The 19876-nt window shown below is 37.3% G+C and overlaps 1 protein-coding gene and 1 pseudogene across 3 annotated transcripts in view; one reads left to right on the forward strand and one right to left on the reverse strand.

The window, feature by feature from the left end:
* RNF111 (ring finger protein 111) overlaps positions 1 to 19876 on the reverse strand; it is a 121677-nt gene that overhangs the window by 71414 nt on the left and 30387 nt on the right. Inside the window, exon 1 of one of the 3 annotated variants that reach the window (XM_064570392.1) lies at positions 18412 to 18827. The exons of 1 other annotated variant lie outside the window; for it this stretch is intronic. The gene's annotated coding sequence lies outside the window, so the exon portion shown is untranslated. Of the gene's footprint in view, positions 1 to 18072; positions 18318 to 18411; positions 18828 to 19876 lie in introns of those variants that run through there. One more of the 3 variants, XM_064570393.1, reaches the window with a different exon arrangement.
* On the forward strand, positions 13446 to 13817 carry LOC123862081 (large ribosomal subunit protein eL30-like; annotated as a pseudogene).

The following is a 19876-nucleotide window of genomic DNA, read 5'->3' on the forward strand; positions in this document are numbered from 1 at the left end:
TCCTTTCCAAATAACCACTAGATTTTGGCAAATAAACATGTATTTCTTGGGCTAAAGTGTTCAATAATCATGCATTCATAGCCAGTATGTGCACAAAGCACACATGTGCCCAGGAGTGTGTGTGTGTATTTTATTCATTTTTTGTGACATAAAGTAAAGAAAACCTATTATTAAATGAGTACAGCTAGCTAGGCAGTACACTTCAAAGCACTAAAAGTTACAGGATCTTAATCATTAAATAGTACAATTATCTAAGTGGGAATTAAGACAAAATATTAAAATTAAGCCACATGTTCTTATCCAAGCTAGGAAATCTTTGGTTCCAACTCTGACGATCTTGGTTTGGTACTGGCCCATAAGAAAACACCTTCAGCTGGAACATATGCAAGATCAAAGTATCCATGTGTTAGGGACCTAAGTGTGCCCACCTCCTCAAAATTCGTAGTTGAAATACTAACCCTTAGCACCTCGAATATGAGTATAAACAGGGCCTTTAAAGAAGCAATTAAGGTTAAACGAGGTCATATGGTGGGCTCTATCCAATCTGACTGGTATCCTTTCTAAGAAGAGGAAATCTGGAGACACACAGACACAGAGAAAAGACCATGTGAGGATACAGCAGGAAGGTGGGCAGTCATCTGCAAACCAAGAAGAGAGGCTTCAGGAGAAACCAAACCTGACTATACCTGTTCTTGGACTTCTAGTCTACAGAATTGTGAGAAAAAAGTTCATTGTTGTTTAAGCCACCTGGTCTGAAATATTTTGTTATAGCAGCTCTAGCAAACTAATACACCATGCAATAAACATTTCCTGAATATCTTAAATATGCCAGACTATCCCAAATATTGTAAATACAAGATGAATAAGACATAAACTGTCCTTAGAGTCTAGCAGTCAGGGAAGCGTATCAATAGGTAATTAAAATACAGTAAGTGTTATAACAGAAGTGTGCACTGAAACAAACTGTATTAGAGCCTAATTCAGTTCTGAAGGGGAGGGGGGACCGGGGAAGGTTTTCCCAGGAAGAACAAAAGGAGAAAGAGTGAAATGAGAAGAAATGAGACTTGGTCACCCTATTTTCCATGGCAGAGGATCTCTGAATGAGTCACATATTTAATGATGAAATACAGATACAAATGCACAAAACCAGTTATCTGAAAGACTGAAAGACAACATATGATTTTCTGATAGAGGACATAAAATCTTCAAAGATGCCACTCGACTTCAAAGAACTATTTGTCTAGAATTATTGGTAGGAAGAAAAAGAAGAAATGAGTTCTTAGGATACTTTTCAGTATATGAAAGGCAAAACAAAGTTCCAAAGAATTACCAAATTTCCCCCAGAGTTTGTTTCAATTTAATAATAGAGGGAGCAATGAGGAATCTACAATAACTAAAACTCTTATGTTCTCCCATAATCTTCAACATTAAGGTCCTTCCCTCTCGCATGAGGTAGCACAGTCTCAACTTCATTAACCTTCAGTACTAAGAGAAGAATTATAAGCTATAATATACTTGAAAGCTAAAATGGAATAAAGATCAATCCCAAAACTTGACTTGAAATGTATCAATAATCAGCAATATAAAATGAAGTGTATAATTAAAAATTAGCCTACAAAATGCATTCCAAACTCTGTTTTTAGCCATGGTTTCACATGAAGGCATAAATGGAATATTCACCACATCCCCAAATGACACAAAGCTGAAAAGAAATCACATACACATTTGACAAAATCAAGACCTGAAAAATAAAAGCTTAGGATAATTAGCAAAACATTAAAAACTAACACTTTAATAAATATAAAATACTACAACTAGATTTAGCTTATATACAGATAAAGACATAGGGGAGGGGTGCCTGGGTGGCTCAGTCGGTTAAGCGTCTGCCTTTGGCTCAGCATGATCCCAGGGTCCTGGGATCAAGCCCTGCATTGGGCTCCATGCTCAGCCAGCAATCTCTCTCTCTCAAATAAATAAAATCTTAAAAAAAAAAGACATAGGGGAGACACTTTTTTGTTGTTTTTCTCTAAATAATTTGCCTAAAGTCAATAACTGCGTAATATTCAGAGACATTCGGTCACAAATGCTCCAAGTTCTTTGTCAAGTTCCATAAAAAGAGTAAATGATACAACCATCATTTTTCAGACTCATATATCAAAATTTTCTGGTCTGAATTTATCAATTTTAAAGACTTTTTTCAGAAATCATCACTGTCCAGTCACTTTATAAAAGTAGAATGGAATAAAGCGAGTTCTACTAGCATCTTGTCTCACAGAGATAACCTCACAATTATTCTCTAGCTATAACCTCAAAATTTGAACAAAGAAATCCTCCCAAAACTAATAACATATAAAGTAAAATGTATGACGGGCGTCTGGGTGGCTCAGTCATTAAGCGTCTGCCTTCGGCTCAGGTCATGATTCCAGGGTCCTGGGATCAAGCTCCGCATTGGGCTCCCTGCTCAGCAGGAAGCCTGCTTCTCCCACTCCCCACTCCTTGTGTTCCCTCTCTCGCTGAGTCTCTCTCTGTCAAATAAATAAATAAAATCTTAAAAAAAAAAAAAAAGTAAAATGTAAGACAATAACACAAAGCACAGGAGTGGAGCAAAGAGATGTAGGTTGTTGGGTGTTTCTTCTATCATATGTGAAATAGTCTATTTTTAAAAAATTATTTATTTATTTATATATAGAGAAAACACAAGCAGTGGGGAAGGGGCAGAGGGAGAGGGAGAGAGAGAATCTCAAGCAGGCTCCACACTCAGCATGGAGCCCAATGCAGGGCTCAATCTCACAACCCCAAGATCATGACCTGAGCTGAAATCAAGAGTCGGATGCTTAACTGACTGAGCCACCCAGGCACCCCTGAAATAGTCTATTATTCCTTGAAGACAGACAGTGAAAAGTTAAAGATGCATAGTGCAAACCCTAGAGCAACCATAAAAGATAAAAAATAAAATATAGCTAATAAACCAACAGTGGAAATAAAATGTAAAACAAAAAAAAATTTTTAAACCCAAAAAATTAAAAAACTAAAGCCCAAAGGAAACATGAGTAGGAAAATAAAGGGACAGAAAACAGATGGGACAAATAGAAAACACAGAGCAAGATGACAGATTAAAACACAACTGTAACAAAACAGGGTGCTACTGGCATAAGGATAAGACTGGAGAGTCCAGAAATAGATTCAAACATATCATCAAGTAATTTTCAATAAGAGTGCCAAGATAATAAGAAAGGAATAGTAACAAATGGTGGTGGAACAACTGGTGAACCATGTGGGAAAAATTTAACCTCTACACCATTCATCAGACAAAAAAATTAACTCAAAATGGATCAGAGACTTAGACCTAAAAGCTAAACCTTAAATTTCTAAAAGAAACACAGCAGAAACTATATGTAATCATACCATGGGCAAAGGGCTCGTAGAACACAAATAGTACTACCTATTTTTTAAAATTTATTTATTTAAGTAATCTCTACACCCAACGTGGGGCTTGAAATTATGACCCCAAGATCAACAGTCACATGCTCTACCAACTGAGCCAAGCCAGAGGGTAGCCCCTAGCACTACCCATTTTTTATAAATGGATAAACTAGACTTTACCAAAATGAAAATCTGCTCTTCACAGATGCCACTAAGAGAACAAAAAGGCAATGGGGTGCCTGGGTGGCTCAGACGGTTAAGTGTCTGCTTTCAGCTCCAGTCATAACCTCTAAGTCCTGGGATCAAGGCTCATGTCAGTCTCCCAGCTCAGCAGGGAGTCTGCTTCTCCCTCTCCCTCTGCCGCTCCCCTGCTTGTGCTGTCTCTCTCTCTCTCTCTCAAATGAATAAATAAAATCTTTAAAAAAAAGAAGAAAACAAAAGGCAAGGTAGCAAACTAAAGACAAAGAAAATTGCATTTATGTGTAATTTATATGTATATATAAACACATATATAAATTGAATCCAGATATGCAAAACTCTTCCATTTTAATAAGACAACTCCACCCAAAAAAATAGACAAATGATTTTTAACATTTCTCAAAACACATACACATGGCCAATGAGTTATGTGAAAAAATGCTGTGTATCTCTAGTAATCAGGGAAATGCAAATTAAAACCACAATGAGATACAACTGCACACCCAATAAAAGGCTAAAACTCTTAGACCAAAACCACCATACGTTAACAAGGATGTGGCACAACTGGAACTCTACACAGAGCTCTCTGGTAGCTTAAGTCATATATACATCTAACCTATGACCAAGTAATTTCACATCTAGGTTTGAAAACACAGGTATACAAAAAATTTGTATGTGAATGTTCATAGCTTTACTCATAATAACCAACAATTTGGGAAAAACAAATCTCCAACAAGTGAATAAACAAATTACGATATATTAAAAAAATTACAATTTTTAAATACAATAGGATGCCAAACAGCAGCAGCAAAACAACAAAGAAGGAACTACTGATACAAGTAACATTATGGGTACAAAAAAAAACCATCCTGCTGAGGGAAAAAATCAGACATGAAGTATATGATTCCAGATACAGGAAGTCCTAGAACAGGCAAACCTAATAATCTAAGGTGAAAACAACTTAAAATTAGTGTTCTACAAAGAATCAAAGGACAGGAGAAACTGAATACGAGGTACATGAGCAAGGTACACAACCGAACTTTCTGAAGTGTTGGTTAATGTTCTATTTCTTCATAAAGATTTGGGTTACACAAACATACATTTGGCAGAACTTCACAACAAATGGTACACTTAAGATTTGTGCACCTCACTATATGTAAATTTTACTTTAAAAACAAAGGACTGTAGGAGCGCCTGGGTGGCTCTGTTGGTTAAGTGTCTGATTCTGGATTTTGGCTTGGGTCATGATCTCAGGGTGGTAAGATCGAGCCCCGAGTCAGGCTCCATGCCCAGCATGCTTAGGATTCTCTCCCTCTCCTTCCGCCCCCCTCCCCCAGCATGAGCATGCATGGAAAAGAAAAAAAAGTAAAAACAAAGAACTGTAAACAAATATTCAACTCTAATGATACGGAAGCTGATTTTGTTTGGGAAAAAATGCACTGATACCTGCAACTTAGTTTAAAAACACAATACAAACCAAACAGCGGCAAGCTTGACTGAAGGACAGTTAGAGGAATGAATAGATGGACAGGTGATAAAGCAAAAACAGCAAATTGTTAATTGTGGAATGTAGGTGATGGGGAAATGTTTGTTCATCGTACAATTCTTTCAATTTTCATGTTTGAAAATGTTCACAAAAAATGCTGGGGGGGGGCACCTGGGTGGCTCAGTCGGTTAAGCGTCTGCCTTCGGCTCAGGTCATGATCCCAGGGTCCTGGGATTGAGCCCCGCATCGGGCTCCCTGCTCAGTGGGAAGCCTGCTTCTCCCTCTCCCACTCCCCCTGCTTGTGTTCCCTTTCTCGCTGTCTCTCTGTCAAATAAATAAAATCTTAAAAAAAAAAAAAAAATGCTAGAGGGAAAATGTGATGAGCAAAAGAAGCCAAATACAAAAAAGTAACACTATACAATTGTGTTTATATGAAGTTCTAGAACAAACTAATCCATAATGTCAAAAATCAGATCAGTGGTTGCCTATGGCAAGAGAGAGGGGTGAATGATGACAAAGGAGCAAGAAAAAACTTTCTAGGGTGATGGAATGTTTTATGTCCTGATTGGGGTGTTGGTTACATGGAGATATACATTTGCCAAAACTCACTGAACTGTACAGTAAAAATATGTGCCTTATATTGTATATAAGTTATAGCTCAATTAAACTGATTTTTACAGTATGTTCCCTATTGAAAATAGTAATACACAGAGAAATTAAGTCCCCCCCAATCACACCATCCAAATAAAATATCACTATCCTTCTTTCTCTTCTGTCAAAGGCTATGCCCAACAGAGATAAAAATATACCTTATTGTCTCTTCCTTAAAGGCAATACAGAAATACTGGTTAAATTCTTACTTCAGGGCCATAGAAACTCTTTACTCCAATCCTACTAACCTCTCAAATGGGACATCTCCTGAATTTTGGAATTCCCTTCTCAGGCGACTCAAACCTCCTGACATAATCCCTTCAACTCCATTACTGCTGTGAGTCTCTAGCAAGTTACTAACCATTCTATGCCTAAATCTCATCTGAAAAATGGAAATATTTACCTTAAAGGGTTAAGTGTTTAAACAAAATAATGTAGGCACATGCTGGATTATTATTATTGTTTTTAAAGTCAAAGAGTCAACCAGCTTTTAGAAATCATCCTGGCCAAAAAAAAAAAAAAAAAAAAGTCCACAAGCTTCCCCTCTGTTTTCTTTCCTTTTGGGGGTGGGGGACAGGGGGTTGACCTTCAATTTTTTAGGTACACCTACCTCAAGCTAGTCTATCTTATTCGAATGAACCTCAAATTCCTCTTGAAGATCAGATCAAAACCCCGAACTATTAAAGCACCCAAAGCAAAGGGTGGAGTAACAAAATAAATATAAATAAAACAAAAAATTTTGTTAGATTAGGAAAGATAGCAACTGCCCTGAGAATATAGGATCTAATGCGGTGAGCAAAACTACCCAAGGAAACAATTTCTCCTTGGATGCCGTCCAACAAGTTTATTTAAATAAAAGTTGTTTTTGCTCTTCCTATGTGATTTGGGGTCAAAATGTGTAACCTGGAGAATTAAAGAGTATGTTCTAGGGGCTCCTGGGTGGCTCAGTCGTTATGCGTCTGCCTCCGGCTCAGGTCATGATCCCAGAGTCCTGGGATCGAGTCCCGTGTCAGGCTCCCTGCTCTCCCACTCCTCCTGCTTGTGTTCCTGCTCTCGCTATCTCTCTCTGTCAAATAAATAAATAAAATCTTTAAAAAAAAAAAAGTATGTTCTAAAGAATAAGAGTCATACAAGAAAAAAACAGGCAGATACTGGCACTTTCAATGATTGAAGAAGGTAAAGGCTTACTGAAAACTGGATTAGGGAAAATACCTCTGGGTAGAGAGCACACCCACAATGTGAATTCAACAATGTGAAGACAAGAAAAAAATAATTTAAACCTGTAGATTATGCTTGCAATTCTGCTCAATAATTATATACCCAGAATGAACACAGAAAGATAAAATTTTACTATTCTCTAGTTGGTCTCACTTCCCATGTGCCTCTCATGATATGAACATCTTGCTGTGCTGTCAGATTCTAATGTTTAGAGCTATTTATTTTTCCCACAACATGGACCATAAACACAGCCTACGACTTCATCTGGTGTTTAACAATGAAACATGATTCATTCCAATACTAAAGGAAAAACAGGATATGTTGAACTTTGAGAGACTGTACGTCTATATTTTATATTTTATGGGCAACTTTAGGGATTTCCAAGGTTATTTTGACTAAATGACATTTTTGTCTTCTTTGGATCTGTATATTCTGACAGCAAAGTGAAAATCCTTGTGGCAAGAAACAAAAATAGTAAGCTATTAGACAATTGAGAATACCGGTCTGGAAAAACCAAGGATTTGTTATCCTCTATGCTAACATCAGCCACTTTATTCAACAAACCCTTTTTGTTTTTTTTACTACTAGTGACTGCTCAAGGTGATAATTAAGAAGATAGTTAAGATGCTACTCTAGCCCAAAGAATTTCATATTTTGGATAAACACAGTAATCCTAACCCTAATGTGAATTCCCATACATGTAAAGCTAGCCTACACACATTTACTTATATACTTTCTGGGCAATCTTTAGAATTTTGGTTTCAGTATACATAGACTGTGAGTTCTTCCTGAAGGGGATAATCAGAAAAAGAGGCAACTGAGGATTAATAAAATGACAGGAGAGAAAATAAAATATTTTCAATTGAAGCCTGTTCAAGATAAAGGAAAATGACTGAAATTAAGTCCAGGCCTTAGAACTGCCATCCAGAACTGCTATCTGTGAGGAAAACTATTCATTTACAGGGAATAAAATGGGGAAATCCAAGAATCTATCACCTCCATGATGGCAAACAGGGTCAACATAAGTTAGGTTATTCAAATTTTTTCTATCCCGAGCATCTGGGATCAGATCAGAATCTGGAAATGTCACCCAGGTAATAGAAATTTTACAGTCGCTTATTAATATTTTAGAAAATACAGTATCAGGGTGCCTGGGTGGCTCAGTCGTTAAACGTCCGCCGTCAGCTCGGGTCATGATCCCAGGGTCCTGGGATTGAGCCCTGCATCCGGCTCCCTGCTTGCCGGGAAGCCTGCTTCTCCCTCTCCCACTCTCCCTGCTTGTGTTCCTGCTCTCGCTGTCTCTCTGTCAAATAAATACATAAAATCTTAAAAAAAAAAAAAAAGATACAATATCACTGATAATACATTAGCTACCATTTATGCAGTTATTGTTTTCATTCAACAAATATTTATTGAGAGCCTATTATAATGTGGGCACTGTTGTAGGCACTGGGATTAGCCATGAACAGGATATAGAAAGTCTTTGTTCTCATGAAAATTACATGCAAATGAGAAGAAACAAGGCACAAATAGACAGTCAACCTAATTTTAGGGAAAAAATTGTGCTATTATGGAATTAAAACAAATAGTAAAAGACAACCATCAACAGGCTCCTAAGAAGCTGAAGACCTGAACCATGAGAAGAACAAGCCACCAGTTAGCCACGCCACACAGTGCTAGAGGAAGAGCCTTTCTAGCAGAGGAAACAGTAAAGAAAGACCGTGTGGCAGGAAGAGGCCTAACATGAACAAACAACAGAAAGGGAGTGAGAGGAAAGGGAGATGGCACACAAAGGGATCAGAAATGGTCAAGGGCCAGATCAGGTATGCCTGTAAGGAACTATGTGCCATGTTTTTATTCCATTTTATCCTCACTAAAAACTATTATCTCCAAGGAACTAAGAATTATAAAAGTTAGGCAACTTGCCTAAGGTCTGACAGATAAACATCTGGATCTTAATTCTTATATAAATTGCTGGTTTGGGTCTCTCTCATTTTTAAAATAAATGTATAGTTATGTGGGCTTTCATATGTTCACTCACCACTTCAGTTCCCATGACATTATTTTCATATAAGATTATGATGTAATTCGGGCGCCTGGGTGGCTCAGTTGGTTAAGCAACTGCCTTCAGCTCAGGTCATGATCCTGGAGTCCCGGGATCGAGTCCCGCATCGGGCTCCCTGTTCAGTGAGGAGTCTGCTTCTCCCTCTGACCCTCCCCCCTCTCATGTACTCTCTCTCATTCTCGCGCTCTCAAATAAATAAATAAATCTTAAAAAAAAAAAAAAGATTATGATGTAATTCAACTACAATTTCTTCTATTTACCATGGAGATTTTTGGAATTTAGCCTCCACAGTGGGAGAATGCTAAAGGTCTACTAAAATGGAAATAACTGCTACAAGGTAAGAGAAGGACCAAATACTATGGAAAAACAGAAGGGAGAGCCATTGATTCTAGAGGAGAAACTTCACAGAAGTTTAAGAGCTGGTCCTTAAAAGTAATATTTCCTCAATTGGAGAATAAGGATAAAAGCACATCAGAGGAATGGCAGACAGGAAGGTGGTTATGAAAATAGACGATCTGTTTATTTTAAACAATCAAAATTCTCTATATTCTCCCAGATGTATATAGGTAAAGCGGTCTGTGTCTGACCTATTCCTCCCCTTTTCATTTTATTATTAAAAAAATTTTGGGGGGGGCGCCTGGGTGGCTCAGATGGTTAAGCGTCTGCCTTCGGCTCAGGTCATGATCCCAGGGTCCTGGGATCAAGTCCCACATCGGGCTCCCGGCTCAGCGGGGAGCCTGCTTCTCCCTCTGACCCTCTCCCCTCTCATGCTGTTTCTCTCTCGCTCGCTCTCTAAAAAATAAATAAAATTTTTAAAAAAAAGAAAAAAATTGTTTTAAGTATAGTTGACACAATGTAACATTAGTTTCAGGTGTACAACATAGTGATTTAATCTCTCTACATGTTATGCTCACCACAAGTGAAGCTACCATCTGCCACCATACAATGCTATTACAATATCATGGACTACGTTCCCTATGCTGTACCTTTTATTCCTGTAACTCATTCATTCCATAACTGGAAGCCTGTATCTCCCACTCCCCTTCACCCATTTTGTCCCTCCCCCCCACCCGGCAACCATCAATTTATAGGTCTGATTCTGCTTTTTGTTTATATGTTTCTTTTCGTTTTTAGATTCCACGTATAAGTGAGATCATATGGTATCTGTCTTTCATGACTTATTTCAATTAGCATAATATCCTCTACATCCATCCATGTTGTTGCAAGTGGCAGGCTCTCATTCTTTTTTACAGCTGCATAATATTCCATAAAATGGCCAGTTTTATCTCATACTACTTAGAGTTCTTTAAAGAAATATGATTTCACAGAAAATACAATCAAATCCATGATAATAGTCATTCTGTAGATGTAATACAAATATTACATGACATGGTTTTCTTCACCTAATGACTACTTTGTATTAAAAAAACAGAGTTGTCAAAGCAGACTTAGACTTTGTAAAGTAAACCTACTTACAAACCTATTTACATGTGTATTTTTTCACATATTTAAACATGACTTTGGGGCACCTGCATAGCTCAGTCAGTTAAGCACCCAACTCTTGATTTCAGCTCAAGTCATGATCAAGGTCCTGAGATCAAGCCCTGTGTCAGGCTCCACACTAGGCATGGAGCCTGCTTAGGATTCTCTCTCCCTTTCTTCTGCCCTCCCCACTCCCCCGCAGAGGCACTCACTTGCGAGCACTCTCTCTCTCTTAAAAAAAAAAAAAGAGAATATTTTAAAATAAACAAACAAACATGATTTTACCACTAAAAGTTGGAAAGAGAGCCCATTTTTGTATCAATAATGTAACTTGCTCCTGGTATTTATGAAAAGCAAAAGTTCATATTTTGTTTAAGCATGGTAAATTACACAAATAACTTTATCTCAAATTTCCTTGCAATTCCCACTAAATAAAAAAAAAACTTTCAATTCTCTCTCTCTCTCACACACACACACACAGAGGATCTAATAGCAACAAAGATATAGCAACAGAATCTTACCATCTGACTGACAGCAACTCCAAAAAGAAACCAGGAAAAAAAACATGACTAAGAAGTCATGAAGCTAATACAAGAATATTTCTTAAAACTGAAGGACCTTGCTACCTCTGTCCTTAGAGATCACCATTCTGCTCATCCACTCCCCTCCAGTCACAACAGCTTCTTGGCTTTTCCTTGAGCAGGCCAAGTATGCTATTACTATTTAATCTGCCCAGAATGCTTGTCCCCCAGATAGCCACAAGGATCTCTCACTTGCTTCCTTTCTGTCTGTGCTCAAATGTTTCTTGTCCTGGAGACCATCCCTAATCACCTTATATTTAAAGAGCTAACCCCACGCCCTATCTTCTCTTTCCAGCTCAGTTATTTCCATAATCACCATTTGTAAAATTTAAAATTTCCCAATAGAGCCTAGTCTGTTTTCATCATTACCATGTGCCCCAAAGCTGAGAACTCATAGTTAGTATTCAATAAATATATGCTGAATTATTAAAGTAATCTAAAATTGTGACACAACTATATCAGGAGAAAGGGTGAAAAAAGAAGTGTGGACTCCTTTTCCATAAGAGGTCAAAAGATAATGCAAAAGATAACCATACAGCAATCCTCAAACTTTTTGATTTGTGAGCCCCTTATCCTCTTAAAACTAAGTGAGAACCCCCAAAAGCTTTAAATATGTAGGTTATATTAATACAAGAAAATAAAACTGATAAATGCTTAAAGATTTTTTAAAAACAGCAATAGTAAACCCATTACATGCTAATATTAAGTAACATTTATGAATATATTTTTTCAAAAAAGTTAATAAAAATGACACTATTACACATTTTTGCTAATCTCTTTAATGTCTGTCTTAACAGAAGAAACGTGGACTTACTGAAGCTAATAAGAAATCCAGCTTCACACAAATATGTAGTTAAAAAAGAGAAGTGTCTTTAATAACTTATTCAGATAGTGCGTGTGTTATTCTTTGATATTAACCCAAACTTAATAAAGGTAATTTTGTAAAGATTACTTGCAATGTTGAATCTGATACCTTATCTATGAAACTTCATACCATTTCATTAAGAATCTATTGATCTATCTTACCCTTAAGTAGATCTTTCACACACAGCATGATTTTGTAATATCATGCACTGGTCATATGAAAAAAGTTGGTCCACGAAGTTACGCGTATCTTCCAAACACTGACACGTTTAATTATACAATAGCCAAAAAAAAAAAAAAAAAAAAAACAAACACATTTGTTAATATCCCCATCAATTTCATCAAAAAGGTCCTGAGAAGCTGCCAAACTCATAGTGGCAGATATGTTTTCCAAAATTCTAATTTTTGCTTGAAAGCCTTAATTTTATCTTGGCAATAATTTCTATCAGTTGTTTTCCCTAAAGTGACAGGCTCACTTCATTTATTTTTGAGAAAATACATACAAATAACTATAGCTTGTCATTCTTTCAAGTGAAAAAATGGTTCCATTAAAAAAATAAAAGGCAACTAAGTTTGCTAGTTCAGCCTGCAACTCAATCACACAAGTATTTTTCTTCAAGACAAGAATAATTTGGGATGGGGCAGAAGTGCCTTATAACATTCTTCTCATTTTATCACATGGAATATTAAAAAGACATGTACTCAAGATCAAGATTAGTAAAATTAACAGATTTTACTGCTTTGTAAAGGACATTCTTAAATGAAACTGGTTTTGTAAATATGTAGTAATGAAAAATATGATGACTGTTAGTACAGTTTTAGCCACTGCAATCCACTTGATGGATTGCAGGGCCAGCAATTTTGCCCATCACTGTGTTTGCTATCAATGCAAATATCAACATAGTTAAGTAGTGAAGAACTTAGTATTACTATCAAACAGTTTCAACCCAGCTGACCTTCTGAAGACCCCCTCAAGAGTCCAGAGACCACACTCTGAGAACTGCTGCTCTGGATACATGTAAAATACTAAGAGAAGATATGTCTCCAGGGAAAAGAACTGGGCAATAGGAAGACAGGGATGGCAAGAAAACTTATTTTTTCCCTGTACACTCTTCATACCTTGTGAATTTGGTTCCATTTGTATTGCTTTTATCTTTAAAATTTAAATATTAAAAAAAACCTGACATCAAAAGTAGCTAAGCAGACACATAAGCATACTATTTAGAAATATGAAAGTAAATACCAGGAAAAAAAAAATTTAAGAGCTGAAAGTGTTTCCACTTAGGAACTGGAAATAGGGGATTAGGAGGAACAGCATAGACTGTTGTTTTCATTATAAGCCTTTGTGGAACTGATTTTAAAAACCACGTACATATTAATTGTTTCAAAAATTAACTGGTTAAATGCCATTCAAAATATTGTCTGGGACCTTGGTGGCTGCTCTTGGTTGGGGCCATCCTGCACCTAAGGCAGGAAGATGGTGGCATCAAGGAAGACTCAAATCTCTGGAGTCGATCAACTCTAGACTCCAACTCATTACGAAAAGTGTAAAGTACATGCTGGAGTACAAGCAGACTCTGAAAATGATCAGATATAGCAAAACAAAACTGGTTATTCTCGCCAACTGCCCAGCCCTGAGGGAATCTAAAATAGAATACTATGCCATGTTGGCCAAAACTGGTGTGCATCACTACAGTGTCAATAATACTGAACTGGGTACAGCATGAGGAAAATACTACAGAGAATGCACACTGGCTATCATTGATCCAGGGTGACTGAAATCATTAGAAGCATGCCAGAATAGACTGGTAAAAAGCAAATCACACAAAACCTGCCAGAGCTTGTTTAAAAAAAAAAACAAAACCAAAAATATTGTATGGAAAAATACTTACAAGTGAGGTTTAAAAGATACATAAATAAAGCAAATACCCATGCTGCACTGGGTGAGAGAATGGCTGTGAAACATACTAAGTTGTAAAAGTAACTTTCTGGAATAATGTGCTTTTGAGTTTCTACTCATATATGAAATATTATTCTATGTCATAATAAAAAATTTCATTTAGGGCGCCTGGGTGGCTCAGTCGGTTAAGCGACTGCCTTCGGCTCAGGTCGTGATCCTGGAGTCCCAGGATCAAGTCCCGCATCGGGCTCCCTGCTCGGCGGGGAGTCTGCTTCTCCCTCTGACCCTCCCGACCCTCCCCCCTCTCATGCTCTCTCTCTCAGTCTCTCTCTCTCAAATAAATAAATAAAATCTTTAAAAAAAATTTCATTTAAAAAGTTAGTTTTTTTAAAAAGCAACAATTTCCTCCAGACCAAAAAGTCTGATGACTCGGTTAAAAACAATTAAGTATGGGGACGCCTGGGTGGCTCAGTCGGTTAAGCGTCTGCCTTCAGCTCAGGTCATGATCCCAGGGTCTTGGGATCGAGTCCCACATCGGGCTCCCTGCTCCGAGGGGAGCCTGCTTCTCCCTCTGCCTCTGCCTCTCTCTCTCTATCTCTCATGAATAAATAAATAAAATCTTTAAAAAAAAAAAATTTAAGTATGTAAACCTTACATCATTTTTAACAGTTAAGTGGTTAAACCTTCTACATACACAATGTAACACAAAGTAAAATAACATTTTATTTTTTTCTATTTCATTTGATCATAATTAAGATCAAATCAGAACTTATTTGGAAAAAATAGAATAAAATAGTTGTTTTATGGTTAATATAACAAATTGCTACATTTTATGTAGTTACTTCACAAATAAAATCTCCACAGAAATACAAACCCACTATCAAAATCTAATTTAAGTTTCTCAGATGTCCTGATCCAGGAAATAAGAGATTATTTCTATATATAAACAGATAACTCAAAAGCAAATTGGACTCCCCACCAAAAGGAACCAGGCCTCCTTAGAGAATAGCTGATTCCAAGACTGAAATAGGAAAGATATAAGATGAGTGGGAACATCTTGCTGTGCCAGAAAGGAAATAGTCATAAAAAATTATGTATGTCAAAAAGACACAGGAGCCATGGTGGAAAGGCTCCCACCGGACAAATGTGGGACAATTTGAGCATTAAAATTAATAAAGGCGGAAACGGATTATAATCCATTGAATAAAAAAGGAAGTACATAAGTCCATATTGATAATAGATAAAAGAATGCTTCTTCCATACAAAAGAAGGCCTACTTATAAGATAAGCGGAGATGGAAGAGTTTGAAAATAAGCATTCTGCAATCATCAACGATCAATACAGGCAAGAATCATCAATGGATGCTTATATAAACATAGTATCATTATCATCCCTGACAAAGTTAACAATAATTCCTTGATATCATCTACTATCCATTCACATTCAGATTTCCCCCAAAGTGTTTCAAAAATGACTTTCTACAATTGATTTGAGTGAGGATTTAAACAAGGTCAACACATTGTATTTGGTTGCTATATATAAAATATTTTTAACCTTTCTTTTTACATTGTCTATCAGCAATTATGAAAAAGCCTAACATACAAACCAGTTTACACTTGTAAATTCTCCAGAATCAAACACAACCGAATGCATTTGCTGTTCCCTTTGTTTGCAAGATTCCTCCAGATTACCAGTATGGCTGATTCTTTCTAGTCACTGATCACAAATCAAATTATCACCTCTAAAAAGAAGTTAGGCCCTCCCTAACCATTTAATCCACAGTAGAGCTTGACTTCATTCATCATAACATGGTCCTATTTTCTTCATGGCACTTAGCACTACCTCAAACTACTATTTATTATGTTTTCCCCAGAAGAATGTCCACTCCCTGAAGGCAGAGTGCCTTCCTCACTGAAGACCAAGAACAATGCTGAGAACATGAGACATTCAATAAATACATACCAAGTAACTAAATAATAATGCAGTACTTCCACTTAAAATGTAAGCTCAACTTAGTATGTTTTTAAACATCTGTAGCCCACTCCACATGTAATGGTATGAACTGAATACCTGTAGAAACCTGGGACAGTTGTTACCAAGAATCAGTGGGATGCAGGAAAGAAAGAACACAGGTGTAACGCGTTTAAATGCAATTCTGGACTTTAACTGACCAACGATTACAGGTTTCTGGAAGAAAAATTATTCAGGATGATTTAAAAAGCATTACCAGAAATAAAACCAAGTTTCTTCTTTTAGCATGAGAGCTATTAAATCCTATATAATATCTATAATGGGACAGAAGCATTATCTAGAACAACAAACATGGCTTTATCATAGTTCCCCCTCCCCTAATATAAACAGGAAGGAATTTATACTCAGTATAGCACTTCTTTCTGGGAATTGGATCATGATGAACACACCAATAAGTACCAAAAGCTCCTAACCAAAAATACAAGCCACTGAATTTGGGATCTAGAGAAAACTAGAAAACCATCCTACATTTCTCATTTAACAATTGAGAGAGATCTGAAGCTAAGAATGGTTATCAATAAAGTCACAAATCTAATGAAAAGAAAGTAAAGCTAGATCTAAAATTCAGAACTCCAAACTAGAGACTCTTCCATAGGATGTCACCCATAGAATGTTAATGTCAAGCTATTAACATACTTTAATCACTATCATTTTTCATACTGTCACTTCTTTTCTTCCTATTGAAGTCCTAGCTCAGAGGGGGAAATTGTTATTATTTTGGCAAAATAATGTCTTAAAAATCTAATTAGTTTGATTCAATCAATTTTTAATCCTACTTTAAATTTTATAATGAAAACAACTATTTAGGAATATCTGCTGACCATTCCTTTGCTCTAAACATGTAAATTTTTATTCTCTTATTTTAAACATCAGTATAGCTATTTCTCAATTATCTGTAGAAATAAAGTACTGAAATGAAATTTGTCAAGGTGTAACCTCCACCGTAATATACTTTTCACCAAAATAATTTTCATGACATCTTTCTTCAAAAACCAACTCCAGTGAAAGAACATGCTAGTGACCAACAGACACCAAAAGGAAAAAAGTAACAGAAAGAGCCACACATATAAGATGCAGCACCCCTGTAAACAAGGAGAGCCTCTATTCTTCCCAGTTTTTCCTACAATATTGTTCAGACCAATTCACAAAAACCCTCACCAGTTTTTAGAATACTACTCTGAATCTTAGATGGCAAACAAATGAGCAGGAGAAAGATGTCATTTGTCCAAGGTTAAATGACAAGAGGTGGACAAAAGTAAAATAATTCAAGGCGTAAAAAAAAAAAAAAATTAAAAATTCTTTTCAGAGTAAGAGGGCTTCTTTCTCATCCTGTTTTGTCTCACAAAGGCAACCAAAGACTACTGTTTAGTATGAAAAGCAACATAGTTTATATTGACATGAAAATTTTTACTAAAAAACATACAGTAGTAACAAACTATCAAAATGTAGATCTTCACCATAATAAAACTAGTGTTACAGAACTTCTGTGTAATATCGAAATCACATCCTAACATTTGAAAGCAATGAAACACACACACACACACACAAATGGGAAAGGAAATGGAACCGTAGCTTATCTTTTCCCCAGGCTGTTCTTTTTGGTTGAAGGGGTCCCTAAAACAAGAAAATTAAACATAAAAATATCCGGTGAAATAAAGTTTGGATTAAGGCAGGTTCAAAAGCTAAAAGAACTATAAAATGAAGTCTATGTCAGCTGGCATCTTACCACTCCAGAGAGTTCTAAATTCATACTCCACATAAATCAAGAAACAGGAAAGCACACAATACAATGGAGTCGCCTCACACTACAAACATGAACAAATTAAATGAATACCCTATACTTCCTGGTATTTTTTAAGCACTAAAATTTAGATTTGCGTTAAGAAGTATCTGTAAAGATCTCTTATAACCTATTTAAAAACTATCGCGACAAACCTCTATTTCTACAGTACAGGACATTTCCACTACAGCCTTGCCACTGACTCTGACAAATTATCTAAGGACAAAATTAAAATATCGAGCTTCTTTTTTAATGACCAACAAACCAACTCTACACAAAAATCTGACGCGTCTGTATTTCTGCTGTTCCGCGGACGTTTCCTTGATCACAGAAGGCAACTCCCTAACCGTCAGGGCTGACTTAGCGCCCTCCAACACCCCGGGTGCGGGTTACCTTCATCACTCCATTGTCAAATCGCACTCCCACGCCTCAGTCCTCAGCCCCCTTCCTAGACTCCAGGGAGAGTCCAAAGAGGGAAAGAAATCCCCTCACCCACACTCCCTTACTGTGGGGTGTGGGTGTGTCTGTAGACGAATGCTTTGCTCAAACACAATTAATTCCACTGCGGAGACCCAGACCCTAAGTCACTATGGAGCCGGCAATAACCGGCCGGTCGCCGACCCCAGCCTTCCGCGGCCGCAGCCCTTCCTCTTTCTCCCCTCCAGGCCGGCCCCTCCCCCGTTGCGCGCACGCGCGGCTTCCAATCGATCCCCTCCCCCCTAGTCCCCTCACCTTAATCATTAGCTTCCCTCTTCCCCGGGTCCGGGAATCACTGGCCCAGGACGGAAGACAGGAGATGGGAGAGGGGAAGAGGATGCGTCGAGAGCCAGTGATCTGCGCCTCAGATCTTGGCCTAATAGGCCCCTATACTCAAGAGCTGCGTCTGTCACCGCCACTAAACCGTACGAGCGGCAGCGCCTGGTTCGGCCCAGTTCACCTGGCTTGGGTTCAGAATGCCTGATTTGACCCCACAAGAACTCTTTCCCCGAAGCTACGAGCGTTTCTGTGCTGCGGAGACCCAACACCTCCCACCGTCGCCGCCACTGCTGCTGTTCTCCTGCCGCCGCTGCTGCTGCCGCCGCCTAACCAATCCCTCTTCTACCGAGCGAGCACGACACTCAAGGTCTTTACGACAGTTCGGAAAGTGAGAGCGCAGTAGCATTCACGCCTCCATTAATATCTGTTTCTGCGCCTGCTCAGATTCTTGTTTCTCAATGTCCCGCCCCCTCTTCGCCAGCCCTCCCCCTTTGTACTTGCTTTATCAAGTCTATTAGCGAAGCCGAATGATTTCATAAAGCTCATTATTTTGTTTTCCTTCGTGATTGTGTTCTACATTTAAGCAAAATACTATTTCTTGGCTAATTTTTTCGTAACTTAAAAAGTACAGCTAACCACAGAATCATTGATTATACTTACGGTACAATTAAACAAAAACATCACGGTTTACTGTCTTTCACAAGAAAAATGATACCCAATCATACTCGCTAATGACATAAAGATCATAGCACCCCTCTCTTAAAGTGAATTTGCTTCCAGAATCACATCAAAAGTGGTAATAGATATCCTGGGAAATGACTGGACAATTACATACGCCTTCTTAATTATTTTATGAAAATCAGTAGATAACAAATGCTTCATTATGTGCATTAGGAGGATGTAGGCAAGGAGAATGTAGACTTTGGAATCAGTAAGACAGACTTCCTTTCAAATCCCGATGATGCCAATTAACAGCAGTCTGATTTATTAAACCTTTATAAATATTTCAAAAAAATGTCAATTACACCTCCATTTAAAAAATAAAAGTGTATCTTAAACCAAAAAAAAAAATTTTTTTTCCTTCTCTATAAATTGAAATAACATTATTTACCTCAAAGGGTTCTTGTGAGATTAGACAGTTTATAAAATGCTTTGAACATTATTTACCAATTAAATGTTCAATAAACATTAATTCCCTTCCTTTGTCATCAATCTTTCTCAATATGCTTTCTTTCGTTCACTCATGTTCTCCATATTGTTCTGTGAAGAAAATATTTTAAAATAATAATAACAAAGGATTGCAGATTGTGTGGGAAAACCGGAAGAGCATTGCTGTAGAAATTTTTCTCAATCCTCCTATTTTCTGGCTCTAAATATAAAATTCTGCCTGGAGTGTCTTATCTACTGCCATGGTTTCAATTGTTAACGACTCAATGTTGTG

This window comes from Mirounga angustirostris, unplaced genomic scaffold (genome assembly GCF_029215605.1).
Source record: "Mirounga angustirostris isolate CCGP_5_RB_7025 unplaced genomic scaffold, mMirAng1.0.hap1 SCAF_9, whole genome shotgun sequence".
Lineage (NCBI taxonomy): Eukaryota > Metazoa > Chordata > Mammalia > Carnivora > Phocidae > Mirounga > Mirounga angustirostris.